We start from the raw sequence: 24,944 nt of genomic DNA, 5'->3' as shown, positions 1-24,944 counted from the left end.
TCAAGGGGCTGAGGCAGGAGGAGGCAAGTATCTCTCATTTCAGGGGGGCTGAAATCCCTAGGCATTCAAGAGCAGGGAGTTCATGTGGGAGCAGTGGGATACAGGAGTGAATCAGAGAAGATGGTGAAACCAGATTATGTGGACAGTAAGAGCCAGATTCAGGCTTACACCAACTGTTGTGAATTTTATGAAGTGTGTAAACCAATGTGACCTTTATGTTTAGGACAGAGGTTCTTGGCCTTGGCACTATTAACATTTTCATCCAGACAATTCTTTGTTGTGAGACACTGTCCTCTGCATTTTAGGAGGCTTAGCAGCATCCATGGCCTCTACTCACTAGATGCTAGGAGCATACCCCCTTCCCTATTATGACAACCAAAAAATGACCCCAAATGTCACCTGGAGGAGAAAACCACCTTCAGTTGAGAAACCCTTGCTTAGGAAGGGATTGCTAACAGCAGTGTGTAGGATGGATAGAAGAAGGCATATGAGATCCTTAGTAGGCTATAGCAAAAGTTGGGGGCAGAAGTGTGTGCACTTCTGTGAGTGAGGGTGTGTGCACCCCAATACATAGCCCAGCACCTTTACAGCCAGCAGGATTACCATGAGTATATATAATAGTTGTAGGAGAAAGAGGCATGGGGCTTGGGGTATTTAGAAGGAAATGCAGATTTTCTTTAAAGGTTTATTTTTTTGAGAGAGAAAGAGCGAGTGGGGGGAGGGGCAGAGGGAGAGAATCTTTCAAGCAGACTCTCTGCTGAGTGAGGAGCCCAACGTGGGCAGATCCCTTGACCCATGAGATCTTGACCTGAGCTGAAACCAAGTCGGATGCTCAACCGACAGCCATCCAGGCACTCCTACATTTTGTTTTTTGATGTATTTTATTTTTCTGACTTTATTAAGCTGGTGCCATAGTCAAAGGAACTGTAAATTCACTCTCAGCAGAGATGTTAGCTGAATCTCTCTTTTCACCATCCAAATTAGGAGACAATGTTAGCAACATTTGATGTTGAGTTTCTGAATAAGATTCACACTGCCCTTATCCTGGCATCTTTTGTAACATTTTATTTATTTTTAAAACTCCTTAGAATTGTACATTTTTGTCTAGGTTCCCTCAGTCCTCCACAGCCAGCTGGCCATTAAAGAAATTTAGAGAGAAAATTGCTGAAGTAACTATGCTCTTGTTTGTATTGCATAATCAACCAAAATAGCCCCAAAAGTGATTATACTTGAAGTTTCAGTGGTAGCACGGATATAGTGTTGTTCACCTTGACCCCATTTAGGACTATATCATTTACTCAGGTTTTATTATCTGTCTCAAGCAAGAATTTCTTGTAAGAATGCCTGTGTTTTTGGTTTTGTGTGTGTGTGTGCGCACGCGCGCATGTGCACATACCCACTGATTAATTTTGTATCCTGTTTCCAAATAAATCTTCCTCAGTCACATCTCTACTCATGTCACGCCTCTGCTCAAAAATTTTCAGTGGCTCCCTGTTGCTTATCAGATCAACCTTAAGCCACTTAGTATGGCACTGAATTCCTTCCATGGTCCAAACCCTCTGTTTTTCAGTCTTATCTTTCTCTACTCTGTTGTGTGCATTTTACTTTTTAACTAAGCTAGGTGAATTTTTAAGATGTTTATAAAAAAAGAAATGAATGAATCAACAAGATTCCAAGTCCTTTTAAAACATTAGATGAACAATAAGGAATAATGAGACATAGACTTTCCTTATACTCACTTTCTAAATCAAAAATTGTTATTTGCTTCTGACAGGGCATCCAGTATTTAATCTTACTATGTCAGACAGGAGATCTAGAGCTGCACATTCCAAGTGTGTGCATTTATGAATTTTTCATTAATTACTGTGACTGAAATTGGATACAAGCCTAGCTTAGAAGATCACCGATTGTTTATTTATTCAGTTTGCTATCCAGGTCACCTGCTATCCAATTAAATCTATCATTATTCCTTTGCTTTTGCTTGTTTCATTTGCCAAATGCTTTGTTTGAGGTCTTTTCTGTATCCTTCCTGCTCTCCTATCCTTTATACAGAGTGCAGTGACTGATCTAGTGGAAAGTTCAACACCAATCACATCCCAAATGAGTGAAGCATATAGCACTTTCTTGGTAAATGAATATAGACACATCCACGTGTCTCCATTTCCACTTTCTTAGTAAGCTTGTGCAAGAAGTAAGAAAAATATCTTTCTTCTTTCTTTTGCAAAGTCACTTTGCCTTCTTGATTCACCTCCATGTGTTCCCTTTCAGAATCTCTGGGGGCGCACAGTTAGAGACAAAAGTACAAGTGAAATTGGTGATTTAAAAATATCTGATGAAAATAACTCAGTTTCTCCCCTTTCAAATCTCTGTGCGTGGTTCTGTTTAAATATTCCTTTATCTTTGTGAGAAATGGAATTTAAGATTTTCAATTCTGGTAAACAGCCACCACCATAAATCTGCAGGCTTTTGATCCTAGATACCCATTGCCTCTACAAAGTCTGTTGAGCTGAGAGAAAGTTCTCCCATTGAAAATAATGCTGCACTTTATATGCAGCTTGTACACCATGACACTTGATAGATTGCCACAGGATTAAACATACTTTTCTTTGTCATTGCTGGACAGGGGCGATTTTGGTTTATGGATGCCCCAGATTACTTTCTACCTGCCTCTCTCAGCTGAGTACAGAGCAGTTTCATGACCAGACTCCTCCATCTGATTCTAAATGACATGTGGTTGACCCCAGTGTGTTAGATTTTTAGATATTTTAAGTCCTTGGACATATAGGGACCATTGTGTCTGTTCCCTCCCTGCAGATCTGTCTAGGTTTGATGGACTCTCTCTGGAAAGGTTCCCCTGAGAGGTCTTGCAGGCAGCATGAGGACACTTTTTGCTTTTATGTCAGAGGAATTTCTCAAGTCCTAACTTCTGGGTTCACATCACATACCTGTGACCTCTCAGTCTTGTGACTGACTTGTCACTTAATCACTGTGTATCAGTTTCCCCATCTTCATAATGAGGATGCTAAAGCATTCACCTCTCAGGGCTGTGTGGGGATTAAGGGGATGATACATGCAGAGTTCTGATCAAAATACTGATCATAGGGTAAGTGGTTTGTGTCCTCATGGTTATTACATGAGTGGTTGGTAGGTACATACCTTCACAGAGGTTGAAGGACTTGTCAAGCCACACAGCTCCAATCCAAACTGAGCATGTCCCAAATCCTGGACTGGAGTGGAGTGGAGTGGAATGTCATGAATTGTAACAGAATGGAGTGGAATGGAATGGAAGGGGGTGGAGTGGAGTGTGGTAGAATTAAAATGGAATGGAATAGGATGGAGTGGAGTGATAGAGAGTGGAACCAGAATGGCAGGGAGAAATCCGCTCATAGATTTTAATGAAAAGCCATAGAGAGAGAAACTATCAGATATCTGTACTGAGAAACATGCATCTTTCAAGAAAATGATGATGACATTGCCTAATAGAGGAATGATGTTAATTGTCCCTTGGGACAAGGACAAGATATATATCTGGCAATATATTAGAATTGTGAAAAATATCTTTTTCTTAGAATGCTATCATTGTGTCAAACCCCTGTAACCAGAGGTAGAAATTATCTTGAATATACAACAGAACTTTAAACACACACACACACACACACACACACACACACACACACACACACACAGATTCAAGTCCATTTCTGCATAGGCCTGTGAACAGACAACCGGGAGGAGGGTGGTTTTCACGTTCCTGGTAGATGAGAAAAAAAATTGGCAACCATCACTTTCCTTCCAAAAGGCAGGCAAGCACTGACATATTTCCATAGCTTGTGTTTCACCAAAACTGATGTCTCTAGGTCCTGATGCTATTCCCATCTTTCAGTTTTTCTATCTTGTGCAGTGTTGTTTTTGCTCTGATTACCTACTGCCAAAATAGGAGGTCAAAGCAAAAGCTGTTTTCAAACAATTGACTGTTCTAGCCTTTCTCAGATGTCAGATGACCGAGTGTGATAGTCTCAGAGGCTTATGTGTGCAGTGTGAGAGTCATTCTGATCATGGAGCAGACAAACAGAGATGGACAGATGAGCCATTCAGTGGGTCATCCTTATCCTGGGAATCAGGCCTCTGATTCTTGGCAATTCCACCAAGCTTTGCTGATTTCATCTGTATAAATGACTACATTATTTTTTTTTTCTTGGCCTATTGGATCAGCTAGGGTTATGTTAGGTTGCAAGTGACAGAAAACCTAAGAAAGTGGTGGTTTTCAACAGAGTTTTGCTTTCCTCTTGCGTGAAATGAAATCTAAAGAAGGACAGGGCAGGTGGATCTTCCTTCTCTCAAGATATTCCACCATCTTCAACACTTGGCCTCCACCTTCTGATATAGACAGTGACCTGATTTTCCACCATCATATCCTCATTCCAACAGGCACCAAAGAGAATTGGGGAAATAATATCATATTTCCTCTTTTCAGTGGGGACTTTCTGGAAGTTGCCCACACTGATGTCACTTACATTTAATTAGCCAGAACTTAGCCACACAACTATACCTATCCAAAGGAAGGTGGTAAAAGTAGTTTTTATTATGGGCAACCATATGCCCTGCTGAAGCATCTAATATCTTCTTTTTAAGATATAGGGGAATTTGGGGAGAGCATGAATGCTCTTTATCATATCCATATTGATGGAGACTGTGTTTGCTGCAGTAACATCCCATGAGCATTGGTTGAAAATATTTGTGGCTATTTTACTGTCAACTGGATTACAAAGTCTATTCCAACAATCGTGTGCTCATGTTTATTTTTACCTCATTATTAGGTCTGGCTTACCTTAGGTTCTGGAAGAATCAGAACAAAGGTCCCGAGGGCTGTGATTTCTTTATTATTTCTGGTTTTGGTGGAGAGAATAGGAAGCCTAATTATGTCTCTACAAACAGGAATCATGTCCTGCTCATTTTTAGTTTCTCTTTTGTTTTGAATATTCCTTCATCTAAGAAAGCACTCATTGCTGTGAGCACCAGGGTTACAGTCAAGCACAAGGCAGGCCAGCTCCTTGTCCTCATGAACATCACAGATTGAAGTTAGCACCATTAAGGAAATAAATTGGATGAAGTTGCAAAGAGCCTGTTTAGATGCCAGGTAAACTAGGAAGGCAACTTTGAGGGAAGAACAGCTGACTCGCAGCCTGAAGGACGGGAGAAAGTCACCCAGTCAAAGAATCAAGGAGAGAATTGCAGTAGGGAGGACTGGCATGTGCCAAAGATTGGAATGAAGAAAGTTTGGTGTGTTCAACAGAAGACAGGTGGTCAGTGTACCTGTGTGACAAGGGTCAGAGGGGAGAGGAGTGCTCCACACAAAACCTAGGGTTTTGCTCAACATTACAGTCAGACTTTCCACTTCTTCAGGAATTTTATTTGAAATCCATTCGTATCAAGTTCTTGGTCACTGCATTTATTCCTGGAATAATCCCAGTGTAGAGTGTGCATGCTGAAACTATTATGCTAGTGTGGAATGGTAAGGAGAAGGATGTTTATGTTTTTGGGTGAAGGTATTGAGAGAGGGGCTTTGATGAAGGCATCCAGTTGCTTGGAGAAAAATAACAAACTTATTTGGAGATACATTTCTGGAATTGCCTGATTTGGATTGAGCAGTACAGCCTCCAGTTATGAAACCGTTTCGCTCATTTTTTTTCCCTCCCAATCTGTCTTTTACTCGGACAGATGTGGCGTATCTTGTGCCTAATTCAACAAGAACTAGTTGCCCCCTACCCGCCCCCACCTCTCTGCTTCAGTGGAGCTTGTGCTAGTGTTTCCTTGCTTCCTAGTTGGCATGTTTATCACTCCATTCGTTTTTATAATTTGGAGAATTTTCTTTTTGTTTGTAAATTTGTCATTATCCCCCGCAAAGCTCCCTGCTGTGGTTTGGTAAATATCTTCATATCTTCGCATTGAAAGCACCACTCCATCTGTGAGTTAGATAGTTTCATCCCAAAATGTCATTCCAGAGGAGAAAGTTGGGAACTGTAAGGATTGGCAACAGTGATCACCAGCAGCAACATCTACTATTTTGGGATTAATAGGAATTAAATCTACTTGAGCCATGAAGTGAGCCAGCACTTTACTTGCAAGTAGGGCCAAGGTTTCAAAAAATGGGATTTACAGCAGAACAATTGTCCTAGACTATTTTGACCTTATTTTCTGACTGGTGGTAAATTTGCACTGGGAACTCAATAATTCTATTCTATATAATCTTTAAACTTACAGTTACCCTACTTCTGCAACTGCCCACACATTGCTTTCTAATCCCCTTCTTTTAAAACGGAATTTGTTTGGCTTTTCATTGTTTTCTTGGATACTCCATGCAGATTACTCTTTGTCCACTTTGAAGCTTTCTATTATGAAGGGAGAAAAACTTGAATTCCAAAGAATTAGGCGATCCTTTCCATACCACACTGTCTTTTGCATGGCATTAGCTTGACTTTCTCTCAACCAAGTTGCACTATTTAGGTAGTCAGTTCTAATGTCATTGAAGTGGTAATTGTCCTTAAATCGTCATTGAACCATACTTGTAAACCTGTCAAATAGTCTTAAGATGAAATTCCAAACCTCCCAACGTTCCACGAGACCCTGAGTGATCAGGTGGCATTCAGACCTGTGGAACCATGTCTCTCGCTGGTCACCTCCTTGCTCCTTGACTTCTTTAGACTCATAGGCCTTCTCTAGGGTTCTCTGACATGCCACGTTCTATTCCTCCTCAGGACCTTTGCATGTGCTGTCACCACTGCTGGGCTACTCTTCCTTTTCCACCTCTTCAGTGATTTCAATTACTAGATAGATGCACATTAGTGGGGAAGCCTTTCTGACCTCTAAGTACCAGGCATTCCCTAACAGAACATTTATTGTTTTTTTTTTCTCTTATCATGGTACCAAAACTTTTAGTTACTTGGTTAGTTTACTGGTCCAATTTGTCTCTCTCAGTTTTCCTTGATTGCCACAGAGTCCCCAGCATCTAGCAGGTTCCTTAACATATAGTAAATATTCAATGAGTACTTTTTGGATGGTTGAATAGAAGAATTCTGAGCTTTGTGTGGGGGGATCAGCTCTGATTGAACATGAATCTGTGGATGAGAATCAATACACAGCATCTTACTTTGTCTTACCCTTCACTCTAAATCATTCGGTCTCATATATTACAAGTGAATTCTGGATTAATGGTCCAAAGATGCCCCTCATTCAGTTTTTTTTTTCTATGAGTCATTCAACAAACATACATGAAGGAAGTACTTGGGGCCTTGGTCTAGGTGTCAGGCACCAGGAAACCTAACATGAACATTATGTCATTTTCACATTCATGTTTATCTGGTTATCCTGTTATTCTTATGTCCCCATTTGTCTTCATATTTTGCATAGTTCAAAATATTTATTATTTCAAAGGGAAGGATTTAGTTTTAACTATTCATTTAAAGACCTGGAGGTTCCTATACATCAGTGCTTCCCAAGACTTTTTTGTGTGGGGTATGTACATCAACCATCAAGTTTGCTTTGGTGCACCCAGGGTGAGAGAAGGAGCTTTTCTTTTTAAGTCGTTCTACTTCTTTGCTTGTACCACTTGCTTGAGTTTTATTAAGCTAACTGCTTGGAATTCTTCAGATCCCTCTCCTCTCTTCTCTCTCTCCCATTCTTCTTGATCCCTCCCCTCTTCTCTCTTTCTTGTGCTATTGTATATGCTTAGAACACACTTACCACCTTCTCTTTGCACACAAATCTAGAACTCACATTGTGGATCCCTGCTAGATTGATTATTCCTTCCAAAATATTCTGGGTTCTCACCTTGTATTTCTCACTGAAGGAGGATTTCGCATCCTCAACTTTTACAAATCAGGAATAGCCATGGGGCTTGCTTCAGTCAGTGAAATGTGGGGTAGCGACCTGTGTCTCTTTAGGCAAAGTCAGCATGTGACTCACCATGTTCTCTTTTTCCTCTGCCGAGAGATGAGAGAATCACTTCTCTGTCAGTTTGGGCCTTGGAGAGAAGATGACATAGAGCAAAGCCACAGAAAAACCACAGGTGACACATAGCCTGAGTCAGAAATAAGCCTTTGTTGCTGTAAGCCTCTGAGATTCTTGTTATAGCAGTATACCTAGCCTGTCCTGGCTGATACTGAGTTTTATCTCAGAAGCTATATCTTTGCAGAAGTTCCTCAAACCTTCTAAGATTGGGGCTTTTGCTTCTTTCGTGTGTTCCCATGACATTCCCTCATAGCCATCAGCACACGATGTTATAGTTAGTTTCCTGTCTATCCCCCCATAAGACTATGAATTCTGTGCAGGCAGGGAACTTAAGTTTGATTCATCGTCAACATTTCCTGGCCTTTGATAGGTATTCAGTAAATACCTGATGAATGAAAGTGCAGAAGATTAGTGTAAAGAGATCCACTTCTGTGCCACGATCATGAACACTTTGGGTGGGATAGATTCTAGTGAAAAGAGTGGCCATGTCCCTGTAAACATGGTGGTGTCAGAAGAGTCTCACACTGTCTTAGAGAATGTGGACACCCACGTGAGATTAACTGCTCATGGCAAACCTGGATCAGGATTCTGGTCAGGAAACTGAAAAAAAGGTAGAAAATCTGGGGCAATGATAAAGGAAGTATATTTGGAGCATATGGGCAGCAAAACAAAACAAAAAATAGAGACAACCTATCAAGTACATTTATTTAAGTTCACAATTTATACAGTGACAATGTAAGATCATATTTCCTGAGCCAGCAACTCGAACTCCTGTTTTTTGGTGATTTGTTGCGCCCATCACAGGTATATTTCTCCTGGTAAGTCCCCAAGCACTACTGTCCATCTCCCTGCTCTGCTTTTACTTATGAGACTTGAGGGACTTTCAGGGCCTCTCACATCTCTTTCTCCATAGACTGAGAGGAACAGATCATCAAAATGTCCAGTAGCAACCTACTTGTTATTGTTACTGTTAAAACCAGCAATGATCTTTTATATAACAGAGAAGCCATAGTCTCAAATAATAGACTTCATTTTTCACCTTGAAATTGTCTGAAGCCACTGGTGGGAGACTGGAAAATCCTGACCATGATGATGCTTCAGTTCTACAGATACTAGAATAGATCCTTTCTTAAAACAAAACAAAACAAAACAAAACAAAACAAAACGTTTTCTCCTCCTCCCATGACAGAGTAGACTGAATTCAGTTAAAAGTGACTCAGATTTACCAGGTGTAATAATGTGTGTGGCTTCTCTGAGCATCCATAGTTGGAATCAACAGGTTGGACCCGTGACAGTTTCTCAGCTCACAAAGAACACTGAGCATGATAGCTTTAAATGGGCCATTACCTTTTTTATATTTATCCCAAACTGTTAAGGTCAGCATTAAAATTTGACCTTTTCCCTGCCGACCCGTTTGAAGTAATTAACCCCTGTGTCTTGAAACACAAGGAAGCTGTGACTTTGTTATTAAATTCTCATAAAGAGCCTATTAATATTAAAATTGCTTCACTCTTGGGCTGAATGTATTAACGGCCTTGCACTGGGTAAACACAAACCCTCAGCACAGTGTTTTAAAATGCATGAGTTGAGGGCAGCGCATGCTTTCCCAGCTACCCCTCTGTAGCAGAATGTTACACCTTCTGTGACAATTTCCCCTCATATTTGTTCAAATGTTTCCATTTTAAATCTGTGTCCCTAGATTTCCGTTTGTTTATAGGGGAACTCATTTTACTGCCAGCAGTTTTGGAGCATGTCCAGTGAAGCAGAACACCTATGAACACCCCTATTTCCATCACCCTAATTGTTACTTCCCAGGACAGTGTTCAGACCCTGATCTTCTTGGTGGGGAGCACAGCTTGTGATTATTTTTTTAGGCAGGTCCAACATACCTGTGTATCACCTGCAGAGTGTGCTTAAAAATGCAGATTTACACAACACACCATAGACAGACTGAGTTAGAATTGGCAGAGAGGAGACATTCCTGAATCTGCTGTATAAACTAAATTCTCAAGGGGTTTGCTATCGTGGCCCCTACCAGAGTTCAGTTTGCTAATTCAGTTATTCAAAATATGCATTGCACAGCTGTTATATGCCAGGGATTGTGGAAATTAAAGAACTAGGTACTTGTCCTAATTGATCTTATAGTTCATTAAAGAAATACACAATGAACAAGGAGAAAATAAATAATTAAAAATAGCAATATGTGGACTTCTGCTTCTGGGAAGATGAAGTAGGCACACTTTTCCTTATTCCTTCTGCTAAATACAAATACAAAATACAAAATCCCTAGGCATAAACATATAGATTCAAATAGCTGAGCAATTTCCAAACAGGGTAAATCCAAAGAAATCTGCACTGAGACCTATCAGAGTCAAACTTCTGAAAGATGAAAGCAAAAAAAAAAAAAAGTAATAATAATCTTGAAAGTTGAGAGAAAAAGGAAACTGTCTAGAGGGAAGAAGCAGTTTGAAGGACAGCAGATTTCTCATCAGAAGCCATGGAAACACAGAAAATGGCATGACACTTTTTAAGTGCTGGAAGAAAATACTTGTTAACTTGGAATTCTATTTCTAGTGCGAATATCCTTCAGAAATAAAGGAGAAATCAAGGCATTCTCAAATAAAGAAAACAAAAATGATTAGTTGCTAGCACACCTACCTTAAAAGAATGACCAAAGAAAATTCTCTAAAGATAAAGGAAGTGATAAAAGGACTCTTAGAACATCAGGAGGGAAGAAGACAAAAATAGGGATAAATGCCACAAAAATCTAGTGTTTTCAAAATTAAAATTTATGGTTGAAGCAAAAATTGTAACATAGTCTGATGTGGTTCAAAATGCATGTACTACAAATATTTAAGATAATTATGCTATAAATGAGAGAAGGTAAAAGGAGGTAAGATTTCTGTGCTTCACTCATTCTGCTAAAATGATTACAGGAGGTAGACTGTGAAAGTTGTGTGTGTATAACGTAATACCCAGAGTAACTACTAGAATAACCTATAAGAAGAAATTTGCTCAAAGACACTGTAGACAAATTAAAATATATTAATAAAAAATATGCAAGTAATTCAGAGGAAGGAAGAAAAAAGAAAACGGAAAAAACAGATAACACAGAAAAAATAGAATTAAGCATTAATGTAACAGTAATTACATTTAATGTAAATCGTCTGCATACAACAATTAAATGAGAGATTGTTAAAATACATGACCCAACTATATGCTGTCTATAAGAAATTGCTTTCAAATTAATTATATAGGTAGATTGAAAATAAAAGAATGGAAAAAGAGAGATCATGTGAAACCAATCAAAAGAAAGTAGGAATAGCTATGCTAGTGTCAGACAAAGTAGAGTGAAGAGCAAAGAAAATTACCAGAGAGAGAGAGAGACAGAATATAATGGTTATAATGAATATAGAAGTGTCAGTCCAACGGGGTACATAGCAATCCTCAATGTGCACACATTAAACAACAGAACTGAAAAATATGTGAAGCAACAAAGTAAAGAACTAAAAGGAGAGATAGGAAAATCCACAATTAAAGTTGGGGACTTTAAACACCAGTGTACTACCAGTTAAGAAAAACTTAGACTAGGGGCGCCTGGGTGGCTCAGACGGTTAAGCAAGACCTTCGGCTTAGGTCATGATCTCCAGGTCCTGGGATCAAGCCCTGCATTGCACTCCCAGCTCAGCAAGGAGTCGGCTTCTCCTTCCCCCTCTGCCTCTCTCCCATGCTCATGCTCTCTGTCTCTCTCTCTGTCTCAAATGAATATAGATATAAAAATAACTAACTAACTAACTAAATAAATAAATAAATAAATAAAAGAAAAACTTAAACTAAAAATAAACAAGGATAAAGAAGAACTCAACCACCGTTAATTAACAGTGTCTATCCAACGTTATAGAACTTTCCATCTACCAACAGCAGAATACATGTTCTGAAGTCTCCATTAAACATATAATAAGACAGATCATATTCTGGACCATGAAACAAACTTCAACAAATTTAAAATAAACTGAAACCATACAAAGTGTGTTCTCTGACCACAGTGAAATCAAACTAGAAATCAGTAACAGGTATAGAATAGGAAAATCTCTAAGCATCTGGAAACTAAACAACACACTTTTCAAAAATTTATGGGCTAAAGAGGAAGTCTCCAGGGAAATAAATAATTACATTGAACTGGATGAAAATGAAAATATAACCTGAAAACTTGTGGGACACAGCTAAAGTAGTGCTGAGAGGGAAATTTATAGCAATAAATGAATACATTAGAAAAGAAGAAAAGCCTTAAGTCAATAGTTAAAGCTCCCACTTTCAGAACCTAGAAAAAAAACAGCAAAATCAACCCAGAGCAAATAAGGAAGGAAGTAATAAAGATAAAAAGCAGAAAGCAATGAAATTGAAAACAGTAACATAATAAAGGAAAATCAATGAAATGAAAGACTTACTCCTTGAAAAGATCAAAAAAATTGACAAACCCCTAGCAAAATTGAAAAAGAGCAGGCACAAATTATCAATATCAAGAATGGAACTGAGACTATCACTACAGACCTTGCAGATGTCAAAAGGGTAATCAGGGAATACTGTGAACAACTATGAACAACTCTACATGCATTCATTTCACAACATACATGAAATGGACCACTTCCTTGTAAAATACAAACACATTAATATGAAATAGATATACTGAATGTTTCTGTAACTATTAAGGTCATAGAATTAATAATTTAAAAACTCAAAAAAAACCGATATCTCCAGAACCAGATGTTTTCATCAGAGGATTCTACTAAATGTTTAAAGAAGAATTAGCACCAATTATATGTAATCTCTTCTAGAAAACAGAAGGGAACACATTCCACTTCATTTTATGAAGCTAATATTACCCAGATACCCAAATCAAACAAAGTCAGTCCAAAAAAAAAAAGAAAACTGTAGACCGATATCCTCCATGGGCCATAGACATAAAAATGTATTTTTGGGGTCTGTAACAAATTATTTGCAAATAGAATTCAACAATATAGAAAAAGAATTATACACCTCGACCAAGTGGAATTTATTCTGGGGGTGTAAGACTTGGTGAGTATTCACAATTAAATCAGTGTATTTAAAAGGCTTATTAAAAGGCTGAAGAAGAAAATCACTTGATCATAGGAATCAATGTAGAAAAAAACATTTGATGAACGTTAACAGCCATTCATGACAAAAAAAAACTATCTGAAAAATTGGACATGGAACTTAAAGTCATTTCTAGTGACTCAGAGATACTTAGGTAAACATTTTAACAAAATATGTATATAACTTGTATTCTGAAAGCTAAAAAATACTGATAAAAATAGTTTTTCAAAAAGTTAAAGGAGAGATTTACTATGTTCATGTATTGGAAAATGACACAATAAAGATGAAAATTCTCCCCAAATTGATAAACAAGTTTAATATAATTATTGTGAAAATTCCACTAAGAATTTTTGTTGATAAAGACAAATCATCCTCAAAATTTATGGAAAGGTGGTCAATTAAAATAGTTAAACAATTTTGAGAAAGAAGTATAATGTGGGAGAAATGAGTCCACCTGACTTCCAAGACATCATATAGCTGAAGACTGTGATGTTGGCAGAAGGATAGACACATAGGTCAATAAAACAGAATATAGAACCCAGAAATAGATCTACACAAATATGCCCAACTGATTTGACAAAGAAAAAAAGGCAATTCAATGGTGGAATGATATCCTTTCAATTCCTTTCCCTGGAACAATTGGGAAACCAATCCATTTTCAACCTAAATTTCATATCTTATGCAAAACTGATTCAAAATGGTTTCTGAACTTTAAAACGTACAACTATAAAACTTTTAGGAAAAAAAGAAGAGAAAATCTTTGAGATTTTAAGCGAGGCAGAGTTCTTAGAATTGACACCAAAAGCACAATCCATAAAATAACAAAAATGATAAATTGGACTTCATCAAATTTTTTTTTTCTCTGCAAAACACCCTATTAAGAGGATGAAAAGACAAGCTGTAGGCTTGGAGAAAACTTTTCCAAAAGATCAGTACATATAAAGAACCCTCAAAACTCAACCATAAAAAGTCAAACAACCAGTGAGAAAGTGGACAAAAGACATGAAGAGACATTTCACGGAAGAGAATATACAGATGGCAAGTAAGCACATGATTCAACATCATTAACCATTAGGGAAATGCAGATTAAAAGTGTAAGGTGAGATCAGTGCACACCTGTCAAATGGCTAAAATAAAAAGTAGTGCCAGTACTGGCAAGCATGGGGAGCAATTGGATTGTGCATACGTGCATTGCTAGAAAGAATCTAATGTAAAACGGTAAAGCCACTTTGGTAAATAGTTCCAGTTTCTTTAAAAACTAAGCATGCAGGCACCATACAACCTAGCACTTGTCCTCCTGGTGTTTATCCAAGAGAAATGAAAACTTGTGTTCACTCTAAACCTGTACACAGATTTTATTTTTTTAATATTTTAAAGATTTTATTTATTTATTTGAGAGAGAGAGAGCATGAGAGCGGGGAGGGTCAGAGGAGAAGCAGACTCCCTGCCGAGCAAGGAGCCTGATGTGGGACTCGATCCTGGGACTCCAGGATCATGACCTGAGCCGAAGGCAGTTGCTTAACCAACTGAGCCACCCAGGTGCCCCTATACACAGATTTTATAGCAGCTTTATTCAAAACAGAAACAACCCAGATATATTTCAGTGGGTGAATGGTTACACAGCAGTAGTATATCCATACCATGGAATCCTCCTCAGCCATAAAGAAAGAAGGTACTGTTGATACATGCATCAACCTGGGTGAATCTCCAGAGAATTGTGCTGAATGTAAAAATTCAATCCCAAAAGGTTGCATATGGTATGATAAAATTTATATAGATTTCTCGAGATTTCAAAATTGTAGAAATGGAAAATGGAATGTTCATTGCTAGGGATTAAGGAGGGGGTGGGAGCAGGAGGGAAGTGGGTATAGTTGTGAAAAGAACAGCCTGAGGAATCCTCATGTAGGGTGGAAGGGTGCTGATCTTGACTGTATTGATTTTATATACTGTCTCACTATTGCAACCTCCCCATAGAGGGAAACCTAGTAAAGGGCACATGGATCTCTCTGTTTATTTCTTATAACTGCATGTGAATCTACAACTATCTTAAAATAAAAAGGTTAACTGAAAAAGAATATTTATCAAGTTAAAAATAATAAGTGCTATGAAGGGAATGAACGGATGGGGGGCAACTGGACTTAGGTAGATAGGTTGTTCAGAGAATGCCTATTTGAGGAGGTGGCATTTAAATTAATTTACAAATGATGAGAAGCACCAGCTATGTAGAGCAGGAGTGCATACCAGACAGAATGAAACACTCAAGAGAACCCATGTTGTGAAACTCTTAGCTGAGCGGTGTTCTCTCCCTCTGGTTTAGAGGGCAAAATGGAGTATGCAGCCTTGCCCCTACAGAGTGCCCCATTCATGTCCATTGCAGTGAGGGCCATGCTGCCTTAGCACTCTTATCCCAATGTAACACAGTCTAAGTGTGTTCACACACCTACATCCATGGGATTATTTTAGTCAAGCTTCAGGGGTTGTAAAATTAATATCTTTCAATCAGCAAACATTTATTGAACACTTAACTGTAATAATGACTACTGATATTTATGCAGTGCTTTACTTCTCACAGAATTTTGTCACACATCTTAACTCATTGGAGTCTCAAAACTACCCTGTAGAATAGGAATTAGTAACACCTTTACTTTCCTTTTGTGTATGAGGGTGTTAAGACTGCAAAAAGGTTAAGTGATGTGTTCAGATATGCTTGATATAGCACATGGGGGACTCAAATCTGGTATATATAGTTCTAAAGTCCATATTTTTTCCCATTGTGCACTCAGGATGGTACTATATTATTTACTATAATAATGTAAGGGGCATATAAATAAAAATGTGCTTTTCATTAAGGAGACAATTGGCATAGAAAATATTATCAAGAAATAGAAGCAAGCACTTATTTTTGCTGTCAATTAATATAGTGAGGGTAGTTAAGATTGTGAAATATAGAAGGAATAATATAATAATTCCACTAAATATTTTAAACATTTTTCTCAGCATCATTCACTAAATTCTTATTCTCCCCCCATCTCCACCCACAACTAGTTAGTGGTGACAATTGTATTGTATCCTGAATTATCACATGTGCTAGAATTGGTTTCTATATATTCTTTTCCATTAATTCATGTGTTGATGTTGGTGCTACACACTTTTTATTATTATAATTTTATAGTATATTTTAATTTTGCATGTGGTTAAGTTTTTTATTGTTGGAGGGGATGGAAATGAATGGATTTAAAAATTATTTTTTCTCTAAAACATCACCTCTCATTAAATGAATAATTCTTCACATGCAGTGAAGAAAAAGATAAGTGGAGGTAACTCAAAGGAAAAGGGAAACTGTGATTATGTTACAGTCCTCAGAACCATGCTCAGAATCTTTTTAGATAAACACATCAAATGTATGGAATATTACACAATAGGCTTTCATACTTTATCTGTTTTAGAGACATGCTAATTAGGCAATAAATATGTGTTGGATGATTGTATGTCCTTTTCTAATGTTGGATTTAATTTTATCCCATGCATTAATAGGTTATGTAGATATGTCACATTATTTCCCAAGTAGCCCTGTTCTGTCCTGTTACTCTCTATCTGAGCATTCTGTCCATCTCCTGCCTAGCACTTATTGCAGTCTGTAATTATTTCTTTTATTTTCTTGTTATCTCTGCTCCTTACTGGAATGGAAACTCTATGAAGATAAGGACCGCACTCATTATGTTTCATGCTTTATATTCAGTTCTTAGAGCAGTGCTTGACACATGGCAGGTATTCAATAACCATTTGTTGAAAAATTTGTTGAGTGAGTTTAATTTAAATAAACTTATTTTTCCAGAAGGATTAGGAAACAAACTCTTGCCTTCTGGGACAATTGTCACTTTGTAAAACAAAAACAGTCCCTTCTCAGGAGAACTCTAATTCATGTAACTTAACTGTTGATGACTAAAAAAATAATACATGTTTTGTAATGATTCATAAATTGTATCATCATAAATCAGTTATCATGTAATTCTGGGAAAATATACTGACTCTTTGGGTTATGTGTGCTGTATAAAACTTTTTGGATCCCATATTTTTAATGTTGAGTATAGAGCAGAGGGTTGGCAGTTTAAGACCTGTTATAGAAATATAAAAGACCCTGACTGAGGTGACTTTAGAAACTTTTGATTTTTGTGGATGGAGCAATAGTGCTGTTAAGCCTTTGAAGACATACGGTTACCCTCATGGACTGTCTTTCACGGCTCACTTTTACTTGGCCAGAAATTTAATTTCAAGTAATCATTGGGTAGGTGATGATGTTCTGCTGCCTCCTTGAGCTGAACGAATTAAAATTTGAAGTTCTCATAGTTTGTAAGTGGGTAGGAGTTCATTGGATATAGCCCATTAGTCACTTAATTTTTATGCTGTATAAATGGGGCGTCTCTTTACCATTTTGCTTGAAGGGACCTTATGGAAAGCCATAAAGAGGGACGGTAAATTTGCAGTCATGTACTTTGTGACCACATCACCCCTTTTGGCTCAGTCCCCTTTTCAGGGATGATTCGTCTCAGGCAATTTCTTGCCCCAGTGCTGGGGAGTAAATGTTCACCTTAAAATTCTTCCTTTTAAGAATGATTCCTTTCCCTGAGAAGTTCGTCCATGCTCTTTTTTTCCCCCTCCAAACAAGGGAAATTGTGAAGCTCAGCAAAAAGTGGAGGCACAACCCAAGCAGAGTTGAGGTTGATTGCATAGAGCATAAATCTATGCATTGCTTCTTACCTTAATAAATTGCACTTTACTTTCAGGGTTAGTGAGTCTAAATGGGGCCAAAAAGCGAAAAGGTGACAATTTCATCATTATTCATGAATTCCTTTTTGAGCTATTTCTTACTATCTTGTGTCTTTACAAAGATTTTCTTTTATTTTTAGGATGTAAAAAAGTGACACCGTGTTTCCCCACTCCCTCATAAACCTTTATCTGTAATTTAAAATGTAGAGAATTTGTATAAACTTGGGACCAAGCAGGTGGCTGTTATTTTGGTTTATATCAGAAGCTCAAGATGTTATTCTTGATATTAAATCTTAAATTATTGGTGATTTTCATTTAGACATTTCTTTTATCATCATGAAGCTTGAAATATGTCTAACCCATTATGTGAGTCTGAATCAAGGTTGGTGTTTTATTTGCCATTTTTTTGTTCTAAAATTTCATTAGACATTTTCTTAGTGAAAAATTAATTGATCCTGGGGGTGGTGATGATAAATCATTGGCGGTGAAGCCAAATTGATTTTTGTACCACCTCTCACTTGTTTCAATCTTAGTGGAATTAACTCTATTAGGTTCTGAGACTGTTTATGGGTATTATAAAACATTTACATCTTGATGTATTAAGGTACTTGAGTGGTTTTTAGCCATTATTAAGGGAATTATATTAGGATTAGTCTTGTTATCAATCTCTGTATCTGGCACCTAGCTAAGAAATGGCTGTTTTATCCTCATTAAAGCCATAAATAGAACTTCGTTAACTAGCACATGCCAAGTACCAAGGCTGGTGGCAAAAACTTCCTACTTCAGGGGGGAGACCGTGGGTTCCTGAGCATCACAAGTTAAAGAAATAAGTCTCTGATATTTTGTAAAGAGCTTCCTCTGCAGAAAAGTGTCCTGCCCCCTTGGAGTTTGAAAATACCACAGGAGGTGAAGATTCCATGGAAACTTGAAACAATTGGGACTGATGGATTTAATCCTTTTGATGTACTTGTGAAATTCTCATTAAAGACAGATCTAATTCTGTACTGGCCTTTAGGAAAGAGCACTGAAAGTGTGTGGAAGATTACTATGGAGAAGTGATACATAAACAAAATATTGACCATTGACTATGCTATATCTTTGCTCTTGAGTGAGGCTTTGGATGTCGGGGTTCGATTTTATTTATTTGAATTTTCTTTTGCCATCAAGATTAGTTCTAATCGGCTTAGACAAAATCTGGCTGAAAGATTATAAACAAAAGATAATGGTAAATGATAATATTCCCACTTGGCCAGATTTGGGGAGAATGGAGGAGAGATTCATAACAGCTTGGGCTAGGTGAGGCCTTTTTTTTTTTTTAATGATCTGGAAAAGAAAGTAAATTGCATGCTAATGAAATTTGCAGACAATATTAAATTGGAAGGTGTTGCAAACAGGAGTGTGGACTGATGACAAGCCTACCGTAAACAGGTTGGAAATATGAGCAGAAAAGATTAAAATGAAATTAAACTTGGAAAAGACAGGCTAATTCCTTTTGGGGGCTGGGGTTAGGGGGAGGGAAATAAAGGGAATCCTGACATGAAGCTGGTAGGAAAAACCACAAGAACAAATACTAACCAGAGTGATAGGAGAGCATACACCAACATTCTGCACAGGTTTCTGTGGGTTATCCCAGAGGCTCTCTCTTATTCCATGGCCTGAGCGAGATAAGCTGCAGTCTCCCAGATACAGAGCCTACCTCCATCATTCTTCTGCACAAATTCTGGGGCTGCTTCTCTGCCTGCTCTCCTTCCATTTTCCAGTCTCTTCCTTTTTTCATTCTTTCGTATCCATCAGCTCACCCACCTCTAGTCTGTAGCATTTATTTCTGGTACCTTCAGTAGGAGAAAGATGGAGACAGATTGGGGAAAGGTTGGCAACAGAGAGTGAAACAGATTAAGGGAAGGGAAGGTTTGATTTATGAGGAGAGATTAAAGGTGTGGGATTTGCATAGCTCATCCAAGCAGCATCTAAAGGAGGGCACAAGTGCAGAGGCACTTAGGTGATATAAACAGGAAGGTGGCTGTGACATTGTTTAGCCCCATGAGCAGGGGTATTACCAGAAGTAATTAAGATAGGGAAATTATATAATCAAAATTCATTGCAGGAGAAAATTAAGGGTTGGAAATGTAGTAGTCTATGTGTCCATTTCAGTCAGTACCCAAACCAGGCACATCTGGAAGGTTTTGACTGCATTGAATGTGTAGTTGCTTATGAACAGGAAATCCGAAGAACAAGCCAGTGTGCCTACACCTTCATATGTAAAGTAGGTGGCTATTTCTTTTTACTTTGAGTCTATATGTATATCTATATATAAATTGTATCTAGTAGAATAGTCAATCTAACGTCTATAATTAGATCTGCATGTTGACAGCCCACTGACACAGGAAAAGTCAAAAGAGCTAACATCTATTGAACATCTGGTGGGGGATGTAATAAGACATGAGTTATATTGAGCAGCGAACATTCAGAGATGCTTACTCTGTGCCAGATGCTGGGACAGGCAATTTACAAATATCTGCTTGAATTGTTGCCATAACCTTATGAGATAGGCACTGTTATGATCCCATTTTACAGATGAGGAAAGGAAATTTCGGAGATGTTATATACACTGACTGGTCAGTGTCACTCAGCATGGGAGTGGGAGAGCTAGGAGATTACAAAATGACTCTGGAGCCCCTACTTTAAAATAATAGGTCATGTTGGCAAATAGGTACATGAGAAAATCACCATGAATATGTCAGGAGAGAAACAGTTTCACTGAAGGTGTGGGCCTTGCAGGGTTTTGTTCTTGAATTATAGGAGGGAGGGAAGTACTCAGAGTAAAGGAGCTCAGCACGGAGTGGGGACTTTGTTTTATATGGCAGTGCTGAGTAAGGAATAGCAGTGCTGGTGGTAATAGTAATAACAATATTCATAACCGTAGCAGTCAAATTCCTTGAGTGTTCAATGAGTCCTGTAATAATATTGATGCTTTATATGCATTTCTTATGAATCCTCATAGAAAGCACCTGAGGATCATGAAGGTTAGAATGATTTAAAACAAAAACAAACAAACAAATAAACCAAACCTGCCCACATAGCACTGCTCCTCTGTGAAGTGGCCTGGATTGAAATGCAGGCAGTTTGACCTAAGCTGCCTTGCCTACCTGACTTGAATGTAAAGTGGAAGGACATTAGACCATAATGGGCATATAGGGACAGAAATAGGGTAAGCATTTATTATCAGGCAAAACAAGGACCTGTTTTCTATGTATGGTAAGTTATTAACTGCCTCTGAGTAGAGAAAGAATATTATCTCCATATGCCGTGAAGTAAAAGTTCTGATTTAAAGGTATCACCTCTAAGTTTTAATTTTGGGAGAAGCTATCTTCATCTAAATTCACAAGTATTGACTAGTTCTTGGGAACAGTCCCAGATTGTGCATAGACCAGCATGCCCAATCCTGGAGACAGATGGACATGGTGTAATCTAGAAGTGAAACATCTAGGGGGGAATTTTAACAAGGTGATTTTTGTCTCCTTTTTTGAACAGTGAATTTGACATCTGGGTATGACTTCAGGGCCTTCTCCATTCCTTTGACTATCCCCTTTTCTCTTAAGTAATATTTAAGCAATCTATCCAATTCCTGTCAACCTCGAAGACTTTCAGAACCATGGAGAGCAAGCTTTGCCTAATAACAAGGCCTACTTATTTATTGAACATTTTCTCTGTGCCAGATACTTCATTAAGCATTTTGCATGCATTGTCTCATTCATTCCACTCTTACATCCTACTTGTTAGGTAGGCACTAGTAGCCTCAGTTGAAAGAATCAACAGTTTAAGAAATTAAGTGGTTTGTGTACATTGTTACACTGATGCAAAGTGACTAAGCCAGGATTTGATCCAACATCTAGCTGACACTGAAATCAAAACTCCTAACTATTATTTTATATTGCAGAGAATAGATGAAAATTTTTGTTTATTCTAGTTTATCCCATTTCTCCTCAAGCAGATTCTGCAATTGTAATGGAAACATGAATAACCAGAGGTCCATTTTCTTGGTTTGGTTACACTGGCTGAACTTCAAATAGTATATACAGGTATCATGCAGCATCAAAAACAGGAAAAAAATGAACATACCCTTAAAAGGTGGGTGATTTTAATACCAGGAAGGATGACTAACTCCATAGCTATTGCACTAGTTCATCCATATCTCTCTGTGTGTCATTAGTCTAGGAGTGACAGATTCACAGTGACACATTGTAGAGGGATCCACAATGAATACATATATACAGGTTCATACTTTTCCTTTCTTTCTTTACAATCCTCTAATTAGTAGTTGCACATCTCTGGTAAGTCCTCTGTGGTTTGACAGTGAGTGGCAGAGATATGGCCAAATTATATTCAATGGCATTTTTAATTTATTGCCTACTCCTGTCTTGTCTAGTGCAAAACCAACTTTGTCCCTGAAGCTGTTCTTATTTGGAGGGAAAGAGAAAGGGAAGGTTTTTCAAGTGCATGGCTACGATGTAGATAAGAAATTCTTTTTGATCCTAGTGGAGTATTAGAATGGATGGAGGGAAACAGCTTCTCCTGTGCTTGTTTTTAATGTTATTCCATAAAGAGCATTGGCTCTTAATTAGACTTGCACAACATCTAGGCCATTGGTGCTCAAATGGTGGATGGTAATCATTTTACCCCATTATTAAAATTATCTACTTAGCAGCTAGAAAATATAATTTCTCTTGCAATTTTATCCCTTTTCATTCTTTGGCTTCACTAATGGCACTGAAATTAACTAGTTCGCTCAATCTCTTTGCCTAAGCCATCAGGACTGCCTAGGAGTAGTTCAGAAATCAATTTTCAATCAGTTCATACCTATACCTAAAGCAAACACCAATGATGCTTGCTGGTAAGCTGCCAGTATTTGGAAGAGTCACTGTGCTAATGAGGCCCTAGCATATACTATCCTGCCCAGATGAAACATGACATTCAGAACCGGTATTGAAGATGCTGGTTTCAGGAATTGCAAGTGGGCATGTTACAGAGTTAGGGCAAATGTTTCCATTCACTTAATGCCATTTTCCAACCTGTATGTTGGAGGAAGAAACCACAACAACATTTTATAGCTTTTAATATGGTGTTAGTGTTTTCCTTGAGTCAGGACAAGTTGGGCATGATTCCAAAAGGCAGAGAAGTCCTTGGTTTCTTTCATGCTACCTTGTAGACTGAACAACTATTCAGTCATCGAGCAGAATGCCCCTGACCTCAGAGGCTCTGCTGGGAATGGAAATTATTTTTCTTGATCAGTCATTGGTATTCAGTTAAGTGCTATACGTGCTGGGGTATTTTAGAGGTATTGAGACTCCATTCACATTATATAGGGGTGTATAGAGAACACATTGTTCTTCTTATTAAAGACTTATTAACTGCAATTTTTGAGCTGGGGTGAAGACAAATACACTTCCAAATGGCTAGTATGTTTGTTATTCCCTTGCCTGACACATAAAACCCCAGGGCATAGGGGGAATTTACAGAAACAAAGGTTTAAAAGAAACATACAAAATTGGGTAGGCTCACACTGAGGAAAGCAAGGAAGCCTCAGAAATTTTGATTTTACCATTGTAGTTTCATTTCAGTACTTAACTGTAGGGATTTAAGAAAAAGGAAAATTAAAAATAATGCCTAAAAATACTGTAGGCTCTGTCACAGTGATACTGGGGTGGGGGACTTTATGTTATTTTGCAAATTTAGAATCCCAGATACTAAATATATTAAGCAAAATAGGAAGTAAATTCTGCATAAGCCACCATGAAAATGGCATTTTATTAGAAGTTTGTAAAGGATCATAGAATGGAAAATTTAAGACTATTTCTGTAAATGTGAATTTGGAGGGCATGTGAGCTGAATAAAAAGGGATAGAGACCATTTATTGTGGCACAGATAAGTACAGTATTCACAATGACAGTATATTTCTCAGTCCATGGGAGCCAATCACCCTGAAATCACACATCTTATATATGCATAAAGGTTTTCGTCCTCCAAACACCTCTTGGGTGTTGCTGAGTGTTGATTCTATGCACAGTAAGAGATATGTCTATGTTCTTGGCTTCATACTCCCTTAAATGTATAATAGTTTCTACCCTTCCTCCTGGTGAGAGGTTTTTGTTTAAGGATGTAAATGACCATCAGTTGGGCTTGGATCTCCTCCCTGCTTCTCCTGCCCCCCCGTCCTAGCACATCAATCTTTGTACTTCTGTGGTCTCCATGGCCATGAAAGGAGGATAGGGTCTGTTAGCAACATCAGGGAAGACTTTGATTCTAGGTAGATTCCATTACTCTACTCTTCTCTTTGTGAAAGCTGTGTTGTATTGAAGATGTCGGATTCTACCAAAAAGCACCTTATTTACATTGATGGCCCATTAACACAACATGTAACCCAAGGAAGAACGCAACAATAAATCATCAGTCACATAATTAAATAAATTGAAGCTTCTTGTCTAAAAGTGGGATAACACACAGTTGGTGAAGCATTATTTATTTCAAACAAAGCTAATATTGTTAGAGTAAACATTAAGGCAGGTGACTGCATTGCCACAAAATATTAATTATACACTGTTTTGGCACCGATAATAAATGCTCGGGTATGGTCTTCTTTCCATGGGAAATGCTGAATTATGTTACAAAGAAACACTCTGAATAATTCTAGAGAGCCTGAGTCTCAGCAGGAGGGCTCCTCTGACATTGGTCCTGGGGTCCATTTTTAGCCCCCCACCATTTTCTTCTCATGCAAAGGGCTCTGAATGCCAAGTCTTCTTATATTTTAAAATTTATCATTAATGACACATTCCCAGTGAGTACCTTGTGAAAAGTTCAGAAGTCTTGACAGAGATGTGTGAGAACTTATTTTTTTAAAGATTTATCTATCTTTTTGAGAGAGAAAGAGAGAATGTGAATGAGTAGGGAGAGGGGCAGAGGGAGAGAATTTCCAAGCAGATTCCCTGCTGAGCACAGCCCAACATGGGGCTTGATCCCACAACCCATGGGATCATGACTGCACTGAAACCAAGAGTTGG

General features: G+C 38.1%; 1 protein-coding gene across 3 annotated transcripts in view; it reads left to right on the top strand.

Annotated features, from left to right (window-relative positions):
* The window catches only part of RBFOX1 (RNA binding fox-1 homolog 1), a 2,099,893-nt gene that overhangs the window by 843,797 nt on the left and 1,231,152 nt on the right, over positions 1 to 24,944 (top strand). The gene's annotated exons all lie outside the window — the stretch shown is intronic.

Source organism: Callorhinus ursinus, unplaced genomic scaffold (genome assembly GCF_003265705.2).
Source record: "Callorhinus ursinus isolate GAN/ISIS: 27379988/994484 unplaced genomic scaffold, GSC_fseal_2.0 scaffold13, whole genome shotgun sequence".
In the NCBI taxonomy this organism is placed as follows: Eukaryota; Metazoa; Chordata; class Mammalia; order Carnivora; family Otariidae; genus Callorhinus; species Callorhinus ursinus.
Note: the sequence above shows the minus strand (reverse complement) of the source record. Positions and strands in the feature narration are given on the sequence as shown.